This window comes from Pseudophryne corroboree, chromosome 11, assembly GCF_028390025.1.
Source record: "Pseudophryne corroboree isolate aPseCor3 chromosome 11, aPseCor3.hap2, whole genome shotgun sequence".
In the NCBI taxonomy this organism is placed as follows: Eukaryota; Metazoa; Chordata; class Amphibia; order Anura; family Myobatrachidae; genus Pseudophryne; species Pseudophryne corroboree.
In genome coordinates, this window is record NC_086454.1 from 343,222,246 (window position 1) to 343,235,482 (window position 13,237).

A 13,237-nucleotide genomic window follows, 5' to 3' on the forward strand; every position below is an offset into this window, starting at 1 on the left:
TTCAGTGGGATCTGCTGGACAAATGGTCCGGATCGCATCTTCAGATGCATCAGCGGATAACCCTATCTCCAAGGACAAGGGTGTCTCTCCTGTGGTGGTTACAGAGTGCTCATCTTCTAGAGGGCCGCAGATTCGGCATTCAGGATTGGATGCTGGTGACCACCGATGCCAGCCTGAGAGGCTGGGGAGCAGTCACACAGGGAAGAAATTTCCAGGGCTTGTGGTCAAGCATGGAAACGTCTCTTCACATAAATATCCTGGAACTAAGGGCCATTTACAATGCCCTAAGTCAAGCAAGGCCTCTGCTTCAGGGTCAGTCGGTATTGATCCAATCGGACAACATCACGGCAGTCGCCCACGTCAACAGACAGGGCGGCACAAGAAGCAGGAGGGCAATGGCAGAAGCTGCAAGGATTCTTCGCTGGGCGGAAAATCATGTGGTGGCACTGTCAGCAGTGTTCATTCCGGGAGTGGACAACTGGGAAGCAGACTTCCTCAGCAGACACGACCTCCACCCGGGGGAGTGGGGACTTCACCCAGAAGTCTTTCAAGTGATTGTAAACCGTTGGGAAAAACCAAAGGTGGACATGATGGCGTCCCGTCTCAACAAAAAACTGGACAGATATTGCGCCAGGTCAAGGGACCCTCAGGCAATAGCGGTGGACGCTCTGGTAACACCGTGGGTGTACCAGTCGGTGTATGTGTTCCCTCCTCTGCCTCTCATTCCAAAAGTACTGAGAATCATAAGAAGGAGAGGAGTGAAGACTATACTCGTGGCTCCGGATTGGCCAAGAAGAACTTGGTACCCAGAACTGCAAGAGATGCTCACGGAGGACCCGTGGCCTCTACCTCTAAGAAAGGACCTGCTCCAGCAGGGACCTTGTCTGTTCCAAGACTTACCGCGGCTGCGTTTGACGGCATGGCGGTTGAACGCCGGATCCTGATGGAAAAAGGCATTCCAGATGAAGTCATCCCTACCCTGATCAAAGCCAGGAAGGATGTAACTGCGAAACATTATCACCGCATTTGGCGAAAATATGTTTCCTGGTGTGAGGCTAAGAAGGCCCCCACAGAGGAATTTCAACTGGGTCGTTTCCTGCATTTCCTGCAAGCAGGACTGTCTATGGGCCTAAAATTAGGATCCATTAAGGTTCAAATTTCGGCCCTGTCGATCTTCTTCCAAAAAGAACTGGCTTCATTGCCTGAAGTTCAGACGTTTGTCAAGGGGGTACTGCATATACAACCTCCTTTTGTGCCACCAGTGGCACCTTGGGATCTCAATGTAGTTTTAGGGTTCCTAAAATCACATTGGTTTGAACCACTCACCACTGTGGAATTAAAATATCTCACATGGAAGGTGGTCATGCTGTTAGCTCTGGCGTCAGCCAGGCGTGTCTCAGAAATGGCGGCTTTGTCATATAAAAGCCCTTACCTAATTTTTCATTCAGACAGGGCAGAATTGAGGACTCGTCCTCAATTTCTCCCTAAGGTGGTTTCAGCGTTTCACATGAACCAACCTATTGCGGTGCCTGCGGCTACTAGGGACTTGGAGGACTCCAAGTTGTTGGACGTAGTCAGGGCCCTGAAAATATATGTTTCCAGGACGGCTGGAGTCAGAAAATCTGACTCGCTGTTTATCCTGTATGCACCGCTCCTGCTTCTAAGCAGACGATTGCTCGTTGGATTTGTAGTACAATTCAGCTTGCACATTCTGTGGCAGGACTGCCACAGCCAAAATCTGTTAAAGCCCATTCCACAAGAAAAGTGGGCTCATCTTGGGCGGCTGCCCGAGGGGTCTCGGCTTTACAACTTTGCCGAGCAGCTACTTGGTCAGGGGCAAACACGTTTGCAAAATTTTACAAATTCGATACCCTGGCTGAGGAGGACCTGGAGTTCTCTCATTCGGTGCTGCAGAGTCATCCGCACTCTCCCGCCCGTTTGGGAGCTTTGGTATAATCCCCATGGTCCTTACGGAAGTCCCAGCATCCACTAGGACGTTAGAGAAAATAAGAATTTACTTACCGATAATTCTATTTCTCATAGTCCGTAGTGGATGCTGGGCGCCCATCCCAAGTGCGGATTGTCTGCAATACTTGTATATAGTTATTGTTACAAAAAAAAAAAAAAAAAATCGGGTTGTTTATTGTTGTGAGCCATCTTTTCAGAGGCTCCTACGTTTATCATACTGTTAACTGGGTTCAGATCACAGGTTGTACAGTGTGATTGGTGTGGCTGGTATGAGTCTTTCCCAGGATTCAAAATCCTTCCTTATTATGTACGCTCGTCCGGGCACAGTATCCTAACTGAGGCTTGGAGGAGGGTCATAGGGGGAGGAGCCAGTGCACACCAGCTAGTCTAAAGTTTTTACTTTTTGTGCCCAGTCTCCTGCGGAGCCGCTATTCCCCATGGTCCTTACGGAAGTCCCAGCATCCACTACGGACTATGAGAAATAGAATTATCGGTAAGTAAATTCTTATTTTTTCTGTTTAATGTTTAGATAGTGGCAGTTATTGTTGACTGCCAAAGGGTGGACTGTCAAAGTCGAAAAATATTGTAATGCATACACCATGTACTAACCCCATACACATGCCCGCTGCGCGGGCACTTGTTCCGCCGTGCGTGCACATATCCGCAATTTGCGTATGATCGCTCCCGCGTTCCTGCGCGTGGTATGGGTATTTACGGCGGAGTTGGTGAGCGCATAGAGGGTTATCAGAACATTACATATTTAACCCAAATAGTGCACATTTTACACATAGCCACCCCGCACCACATCAGCAAGTATCAACAGTTTTAATGATTCCAGGGCTAAGGGATTCACCTTTGCATGATAGGAAGGGACAGACAAGGGTTATCGGGTGATGTCTAGTATCCAGCTGTAGGGTATTTTAAGTTTAACATTACGGTGTTGGTTAGAGGAAGATCGCATGTTCCTGCGTATAGTTATGTGCAAAAGTAGAATATAGATATAAACTGTATTTACTGTATATTATGTATGCGGCAGGAATCCAGAGGATACCACCCACAAGAGCAGTTGGGAAAGACATCGCCCACCTTTTCAAATCAACCTATGACCTCTCCTGTAATGTAAAGATACATCTCTGTGTCCAATAGACAAAGGGATTACAGTGACCATTGTATTGTATATGGAAGATTGTGTATAAAAAGCCCATTGCTGCCTGGCTGGTCAGAAGACTCTGAACGCTATCTACCTGATATGCAGAGGACTGGTCCAGGTTGCGCAAGCGAACATTCTCACGTATGTACATTGACTGTAGCCATTATTCTGTTGTAGATTTATCTTGTTAGCCTTGTAGTGTATAACTTGTAACTTGTTATCCCCTTTCAAATAATCCACTGTGGCCTTAGAACCCAGCGGTTTACTACAAATTAGTGTTGTGTCCTCATTTCCCTGCTAAGGTTTAAAGTGTGTTTATCAGTATAAGATTTAAGAGTGTATTGGTACGCACTGCGGGTACTTTATACCGTCAGCGCTGCGTAAGGTTTAAGGTATAACATCATTGCAGTGCTTAGCTGCATAAGGTTTAAAGTGTAATCATATCATTGCATTGTATTACTAATACGGTTTAAAGTATATTAAATTGTGTACGTACGCGCTGCGTGTACTTTGTACCCACAGCGCGGCGTTTGTACGCTAAGTACGTACAACGTACGGGACTCTGTACGCAAATAGCGTACAAAGTGTGTAGCGTGTATCGTAAGTATAGCGGCCGTAGCGGCTTCATGGTAAGAGTGTGTTTAAAGGTATAGCTTTATGGTTTAAGATAATATCGACATTATCAATATATATATATATCACATAAATCCGGGTATAAGCAGCATTGAGGGGATTATAGTGGATTTTAAAGCATGATTTGATATGCACTAGAACACTCTTGCATGAAATGGGCTAATCCCGCCCATATTGTGACGTCATGTGGGCGTTGATAATTGAATGGTAGGTATATAAGGGGCCGGTGAGGCATGGTCAGATAGGCTGATGGTATCTCTGTATGATGGCAGGACGGCTGTGAATTGATGTTTATGTCTCCTGATGAAGGTCTGCTATGACCGAAAACGTTTGAGCTTACTTCTGGATAACTATAATTGACTGTGTTACACAGTCATGTATGCTGTCTGGGCAATAAACTTTTGCTGAATATTTCATAAGAAAAGACTGGTGAGTGCTCCATTTTTTTGTATCTACAAGTGGATCCCCTGGATAGGGGTTTTCGTGGAAGACACCCCAGCTGTTGTTCCAATATTACACGTGAGTGCGACTTTTTCTGCATATATTAAAGAAATTGGATCCTTTTCTTTGGAACTTTTTTCTGGTCTGACACCCGTGGACTCTAAAACAAATGAAATGATAATATCTTTTACCAAGCCAATCTTTGATCGATATGGTCGATTTTTATGACATAAAGGTCTTTTTTAGCGCATTGGTCCCATGTTCCCCCTTAGGTGCTGCTCCACAGTAATATCATGTTATGTTCATGCTATGCATTTGTAATTTTAATGTATTGATTTTTTCTTTTTTCATTTTTGATCTGAAGGCTTTGATTTACCCTCCCCCACTAGTGTGGTTTGGCTAGTATTGTGGCTTACAACATGTCTCAACCTGAATGTGTTTTGTTTGACGAGGATCTTTTATCAGCTGCTGAGAATCAGCTGGTATCACTCACTGATGACGATGCCGAAAAAGTATACTTTGATCACTTTGAATTTACTAGACTCCCTGATGAGAAACCAACAGATTTGGTATATAAGATCACACGGCTCAGAAGGAGAGAGACTGAGCTGACTCTCCATGGGCAGTTCTTGTCGGAGTACCACAGGTCCAAGAGGATACCTAGAGGATTCCGCATCACCAACACTCCAACTATTGGTAGAACCAATGCTGTATTTTGCAGCAAGTGGTGCGGGGTCCTCAATAAGTGTTCCTTGGACCTGATATTACTAGTGATCGAGGAAGTTGGCATCGAATTAGTGAAGGTACGTGATGAAATCACGAAATTTGAGAAATCCCACCTAACGACACTAAAAAATGACAAAACTGAGAACTGGCTTGAAAAGGTTCAGACCCAGATTAATACTTACAAGGAGGAGTTGGTCTCCTTTAAACGGAAGAAGTTGCAGACTGTAACAAATGATTATGCAACTCATAATGTCTATAGGTGGTTATCAGGCAGTTCAAACAGTGGTAGGAGACAGAGAACATATCGACCGCAGAGGAACAGGGCTAGACCTGGAGCTGATTCCTCCACATCACAGTCAGCCTCGGACTCTGAACCTAGTGTTCCACTCCCCCCGAGTGGTTTTTTAGGCCAGAGAAGGAGAAGGGCAGGCAACCCTGGAAATTACGCAGACCACACCCGCGGAGGGGGGGACACAGGTGGAAGAGGTCGGAGGAAGTAGATGAGGGATGTATATTTAATTTATCTGACCACATCCTTTCTAAATCAGAAAGCTCCCTTTTGGCCCTAGGGTTGAGCTTTGTGCCCTCCTCCCGACATGACGAATTTAACTTTGCTGTTGACCATTTCAAATTTGGTAGGAAATTGAGGTTGCGTGATTTCTTTATGGATAAAGATGAGACAGGAAAATTTGAACAGGCTGGTACTCAGTTTCTGAAACCAAGTCTTTTCGATCCTCAGACTACGAATGCCAGTATACGCACTTTTTTAAGGATGACAGAACAAGACTGTAGGATCCCCAATGGAAGGAGGGCATATGACAATTTGAACTACCATCAGAGACAGGCCCTTAAATCCCTAAGAGATAATGATTCTATTGTCATTCGCCCCGCAGATAAGGGCGGGGCTATTGTACTACAAAATGCAGTAGACTATGATAGGGAAATTAGGCGACAATTGTCGGATGTGACTACCTATGTCAAATGCACTATGAATCCCATGCCAGGGATTAAAAGACGAGTGGATAATGTTATTGATATGGCTACACATAACGGTTGGCTTACTGAACAGATTGCTTTATATCTGAAAGTGGATTTTCCAATATGTCCATTGATATATACTTTGCCTAAGGTCCACAAGTCTCTGGTGGACCCCCCTGGCAGACCAATCATCTCTGCCAGGGGTTCTTTACTGCAGCCGCTTGCCATATTTGTTGATAGTTTCTTACAGGAACTCATTCCCCAAATACCTAGTTATCTTCGTGATACAAGTGATTTCTTGAATAATATCCTGGCAATTGGGGACCTTAGTGAAAATGTATTGTTTGCAACACTTGATGTTTCATCTTTATATACCATTATTCCTCATACCGAAGGGATTGAGGCAGTCAGGAAATTGATGATATTACATGGTAACATGCATCTTCCATATGAATTTATCCTCGAGCTTTTGGAGTTGATTTTGGTCCATAATCATTTTTCTTATCAGGGTGATTATTATATCCAATGCTCAGGGACCGCTATGGGGTCTAATGTGGCCCCGATGTATGCAGGTATTTTCATGCATGACTATGAATCAACTAATATTTATCCTAGGTATGGGAACAAAATTACCTATTATAGGAGATTCATAGATGACGTATTTTTGCTGTGGAGTGGCACCAAGGAGGAATTTCATTCAATGTTGAATGAACTTAATGCCCTGGATTCAACAGTCCGTTTCACTGGAACATGTGAGTGTGACTCCATAAATTTTCTGGACGTAACTATATTTCGGAATGGAACAAAACTGGGGTCTACGCTATATAGAAAGGAAACGGACAGAAATACCTTCTTGCAGGCGACTAGTAAGCACCCACCCACCCTCAAAGCAAGTCTTCCTGTGTCCCAGTTTATGAGGGTTCTCCGTAACAACACAAATTCTGATACAGCGGAAGCTCAAATTATACAAATGAAGGAACGGTTCCTCGAGAGGGGATATACGAGGAGAGTTGTGGAGAATTGTCTCACTAAAGCTAGGATGAGACTATATCAGAAGCGTGATCGCAAACAGAATCGTATGATTTTCGTGACACAATACGATGATATGGCTCCTGTGATCTCTAAATCAATTAAAAAGCATTGGCCGTTACTCAAGTCTGACCCAAAGTTTCAAGGGACCCTTGATAACCCACCCATGATGGCATATAGGCGTGGTAGAAATCTGAAGCAGATCCTGATGCAACCCGCTCGACCTCTGGTGGCGAAGGAAAACGTCACGTGGTTAAACACTATGAAACCAGGATGCTTCAGATGTGTGGGGTGCACAACGTGTCGTTCGTTGTTGCCGGGCACCTCTTTCCCGCACCCACACAATGGCAAAATGATCAGGATTCGATATAAGCTCCATTGCAGGTTGAGCTTTGTGGTCTATATGCTATTATGTCCATGTGGACTAGCATACGTTGGAATGACGACCTGCACATTTAGAGAACGTATGGCAAACCACAGGAGTTCAATCAACCAAGCGATCACCTCTGGTAGAACTGATAAACCGGTTGCACAACACTTCCTCAAAATGGGACATCAAGTATCAACACTTAGATGCCGGATCATAGACTGGGTTCCGGAACCTGCGAGAGGTGGAGACCGTACACTCATTTTGAAAAAACTGGAGGCAAGATGGATCTTCAAATTGGGAACATTGGCCCCAAATGGGCTTAATGAGAATAACCCTTTGGGTGTTTTTCTTAGATAAGGGACTTTGGCCCTTTGGGATCAATGCGCTTTTGCTATAAAACATAGGTATTTTTTAGCACATATATATAAAAAAGTTTATTCTTCCAAAAAATGGTTTTTTTTGTATATCCTTTTCATTTTGGTTAGTGTATGTATTTCTTTAATATTTTTTTATTGTATGTATATTTAGTGTAGGTGTATTGTCATATGATCTTCCAGACTTCACCGGCTCCTATTACCTACAGGTTACCCTTTATTATGAAATCCTTGGGTTGCGTATTTGATTTACCAGCATTATATTATGTTATTTTATCCCCCATTTACATGCTCGAGTTTCCTCCACTAGGATTGGTTCCCAGTTTATAGAATAATCTCTACTATTGTCCAGGAATAAGGTATATACGAGGGCAATGAATTTTTGCCGTTAGTACAGCCAGGGACGCCGATCAGTGGTTGCCTGGCAACCAAGTGTTCTGGTTATATCTCCGCTCATGTAGATCGCTGCAGGGGAAGTATCCAAGCGTTGCTTGGTAACCCCCGGAAAGACGTCATCATTGAGACCGGAAGAGACTGGGCTGTTGCGTGGCAACTGCTCCGTTTTGTCACTTCCGGGGGCGGGCACCTCGATCATCATTGGGAGGTGAAGGAGGAGGATTGGCCGGATCTATGGTTGCTAGGCGACCAGTAGTAAACACGGATGTGATTTAGGTATGCATTTAGAGACGAGCTGTGGCTGGAATATAAGATGTGGGGATTAATCACATAAATCCGGGTATAAGCAGCATTGAGGGGATTATAGTGGATTTTAAAGCATGATTTGATATGCACTAGAACACTCTTGCATGAAATGGGCTAATCCCGCCCATATTGTGACGTCATGTGGGCGTTGATAATTGAATGGTAGGTATATAAGGGGCCGGTGAGGCATGGTCAGATAGGCTGATGGTATCTCTGTATGATGGCAGGACGGCTGTGAATTGATGTTTATGTCTCCTGATGAAGGTCTGCTATGACCGAAAACGTTTGAGCTTACTTCTGGATAACTATAATTGACTGTGTTACACAGTCATGTATGCTGTCTGGGCAATAAACTTTTGCTGAATATTTCATAAGAAAAGACTGGTGAGTGCTCCATTTTTTTGTATCTACAAGTGGATCCCCTGGATAGGGGTTTTCGTGGAAGACACCCCAGCTGTTGTTCCAATATTACACGTGAGTGCGACTTTTTCTGCATATATTCATGATACTATAGCCTAGCTGTGGAGAGAAACAATTTTCAATAGAGTAAAGTAATTGATAATACAATGTATAATAATGTATCAATGGAAAACAGTCAATACAATAATAAAAAATAGGATTTAAATTACCTACCGGTAAATCCTTCTTGTAGGGGATACTGGGAATCTATTTAGTACCATGGGGTATAGACGGGTCCATTAGGAGCCATGGGCACTTTAAGAAATTGATAGTGTGCGCTGGCTCCTCCCTCTATGCCCCTCCTACCAGACTCAGTCTAGAAAACTGTGCCCGAGGAGACGGACATACTTTGAGAGAAGGATAGATAAGGAAAGTGGTGAGATTACGAAGCAGCACACACAAAACAAGAGGAAAGCCATGCTAACCAAACTTGAAACAGGAACAGCAACAGCTGAGCAGACCAGAATACTTAACCAAGTAACAGTGCAGGAAGAACGAAGTACCGAGTGGGCGCCCAGTATCCCCTACGGACTACGAGAAAAGGATTTACCAGTAGGTGATTAAAATCCTATTTTCTCTTACGTCCTAGGGGATACTGGGAATCCATTTAGTACCATGGGGAAGTACCAAAGCTCCCAAACCGTGTGGGAGAGTGCCGAGGTTCTTGCAGAACTGATTGATCAAACTGAAGGTCCTCAGAGGCCAAAGTATCGAACTTGTAAAACTTTGCAAACGTGTTCGAACCAGACCAAGTAGCTGTTCGGCAGAGCTGTAAAGCCGAGACACCCCGGGCAGCCGCCCAGGAAGAACCCACCGACTTAGTAGAGTGGGACTGAACAGATTTTGGAATCGGCAAGCCTGCCGTGGAATAAGCAGGCTGGATAGTGAGCCTGACCCAGCGTGCAATTGACTGCTTTGAAGCAGGACACCAAACTTTATTGGGATCATAGAGAACGAACAGCGAGTTCGATTTCCTGCGATGAGCTGTTCTCTTTACATACACCTTCAAAGCCCTCAAAACATCCAAAGACTTTGAAGTAGCAGATGTGTCCGTAACAGCCGGTACCAAAATAGGTTGGTTGATGTGAAACGCAGACACCACCTTAGGAAGAAATTGCTGACGAGTTCTGACTTCAGCTCTGTCCTCATGGAAAATTAAGTAGGGGCTGTTTTGAGACAACGCCCCTAGCTCCAACACACATCTTGCTGAAGCCAAGGCCAACAGTGTGACGGTCTTCCATGTAAGGTACTTTACGTCAACCTCCTGTAACGGTTCAAACCAGTCCGATTGGAGGAACTGCAGCACCAAGTTGAAATCCCAAGGTGCCATGGGAGGCACAAAGGGAGGTTGGATGTGCAGAACACCTTTCATGGACGTCTGGACCTCAGGGAGAGAAGCCAATTGTTTCTGAAAGAAAATAGACAAGGCCGAAATCTGGGCTTTTATGGAGCCTAGACGTAGGCCCACATCCACTCCCGACTGCAGAAAAAGCAGGAAACATCCCAGAGGAAATTCCACCGCAGAATATTGTCTGCTCTCACACCAAGAGACATATTTCTTCCAGATACGGTGGTAGTGTTTAGTGTTACCCCTTTCCTGGCTTGGATCATAGTCGGGATGACCTTGTCAGGAATCCCTCTCCTGGATAGAATCAGCCGTTCAACTTCCATGCCGTTAAACGTAGCCACGGTAAATCTTGATAGATGAACGGGACCTGTTGCAGAAAATCCTCGCGAAGAGGTAGAGGCCACGAATCTTCGAGCAGCATCTCGAGAAGATCCGCATACCAGGCCCTTTGTGGCCAGTCTGGAACAATGAGGATTGTTTGAACATGTTCCCTTGATATTCTTTTTAGAATTCTTGGGATCAGAAGAAATGGAGGAAACATGTACACCAGCTGGTAGACCCACGGAGTTGTCAGAGCGACTACCGCCACTGCTTATGGGTCCCTCGACCTGGAACAATACCGCTTGAGCTTCTTGTTGAGTCGAGAGGCCATCATGCCGATTTGTGGATATCCCCACTGACGTGTCAACCACCGGAACACCTCCGGGTGAAGGCCCCACTCCCCCAGGTGCAGGTCGTGTCTGCTGAGGAAGTCTGCTTCCCAGTTGTCTAATCCCGGAATGAAGACCGCCGACAATGCCACAGCGTGTTTTTCCGCCCAGAGGAGAATTCTTGACACCTCTGACATTGCTGCTCTGCTTTTTGTTCCCCCCTGTCGGTTTATGTACGTTACCGCCATCACATTGTCCGACTGGACTTGAATGGCCTGATTCCGAAGTAGAGATGAGGCCTTCAGAAGGGCGTTGTAGATAGCCCTGAGTTCCAGGATGTTTATTGGAAGGACGCCTTCTTGACTTGACCATCTTCCCTGAAACTGTACCCCCTGGGTGACTGCTCCCCAACCTCTGAGGCTTGCGTCCGTTGTTAGCAGAAGTCTGTAGCCACCACAGAAGGGAGATCCTGGCTCTAGGCAACAGACGGATCCTCTGGTGCATGTGAAGATGCGATCCGGACCATTTGTCCAATAGATCTAGCTGGAAGGGCCTCACATGAAACCTTCCATACTGAAGCGCCTCATAAGAGGCCACCATTTTCCCCAGAAGGTGAATGTACAGATGCACCGAGATCCGGGTTGGCTTCAGGACAGCCCGAACCATCGACTGGATTACAATCACCTTTTCCAAAGGAAGGAGCACTATCTGAAACTCTGTGTCCAGTATCATTCCCAGGAAAGGAAGCCTCTATGTCTGTTTCATGTGAGATTTTGGTAAATTCAGAATCCACCCATGATCCAGGAGTAGTCTGGTTGAGATGCCAATGCTGTCCAACAACCGCTTCCTGGACGGTGCCTTTATCAGAAGATCGTCCAGGTATGGAATTATGTTCACTCCCTGTTTGTGGAGTAGAAACATCATCTCTGCCATCACTTTGGTGAACACCCTCGGTGCTGTGGAGAGACCAAATGGCAGGGACTGGAACTGGTAGTGACAGTCCTACAGTGCAAACCGTAGATAAGCCTGATGAGGCGGCCAGATCAGAATGTGAAGGTACGCATCCTTGATATCCAGAGACACTAGGAATTCCCCCTCCTCCAAACCTGAGATCACCGCTCTCAAGAAACTCCATCTTGAATTTGAACACTTGTAAGTATGGGTTCAACGACTTGAGGTTCAGAATCGGCCTCACCGAACCGTCCGGTTTCGGTACTACAAACAAGTTGGAATAGTACCCCTTATTTTGCAGAGGAGGTGGAACTGGAACAATGACCTGGGTCTGTAACAGTTTTTGAATGGCGTCCTGTAAACGTTCTGTAAAGTTCTACTTGCCTCTTGTGAAACTGGTAAGCCTAATTTGAAGAATCTGTGAGGTGGGAGCTCCTGGTACTCCAGTCTGTAGTCCTGGGAAATAAGATCTATGACCCAGGAATCTTGGCACGATGTCGTCCAGATGTGACTGAAGAATTTTAGCCGGGCTCCACCTGCCAGTGTTCCAGGCATCGCGGTCCACCGTCATGCTGAAGGTTTTGAGGAAGCAGAGCTTGAGCCCTGTTCCTGTGATCCGGCAGTTACTGGTTTGCGTGGTTTACCTCTAGCTCCTCTGGTGGTGGTAGAAGAACCCCTGGGCTTTCCCCTAAACTCGGCAGTCCGAAAGGACTGTAAATTGGGTCCTGAGTAGGTCTTTCATAGTTGGGGGAGCTGCAGAAGGTAGGTATGTGGACTTACCCACAGTAGCTTTGGAGATCCATTTGTCTAGTTCATCTCCAAATAAGGCCTTGCTTTGAAAGGTAGACCTTCCACGCCTTTCCTGGAGTCTGCATCCGCTGTCCACTGGCGTAGCCATAGACCCCTGTGTGCAGACACTGCCATAGCTGTAGTGCGTGCATTAAGCAAGCCTATTTCTTTTATGGCTTCCATCATAAAGTTCCCACATTCCTGTATATGTTGCAGGAGCAAAACAATCTCCCCTTGAAGTAAGGTATCTAACCGCTCAATTAGGTTACCCGACCATTTGGCAATGGCTCGAGTATACCACCCATATGCTATAGTGGGTCTCTGGGCCACCCCAGCAGCTGTATACAAAGATTTGAGCGTAGTCTCAATATTGCGGTTAGCCGCGTCTTTCAGGGAGGCTGCCCCACGGGACAGGCAACACAATTTTCCGTGAGAGCCTGGATACTGATGCATTCTCTGTTGGTGGGTTTGCCCATTTCTTCCTATCCTCAGGAGGAAAAGGTAAGGATAATAATAACAACCGTTTAGGGATTTGAAATTTACTATCAGGATTAACCCAAGGTTTTTCAAACAGGGTATTTAATTCCTTTGACACAGGAAAAGTGGCTGAGGATTTCTTTTTTTTATATTAAAATAAGATTCCTCACTCTCCTCTGTCACCTTATCAGG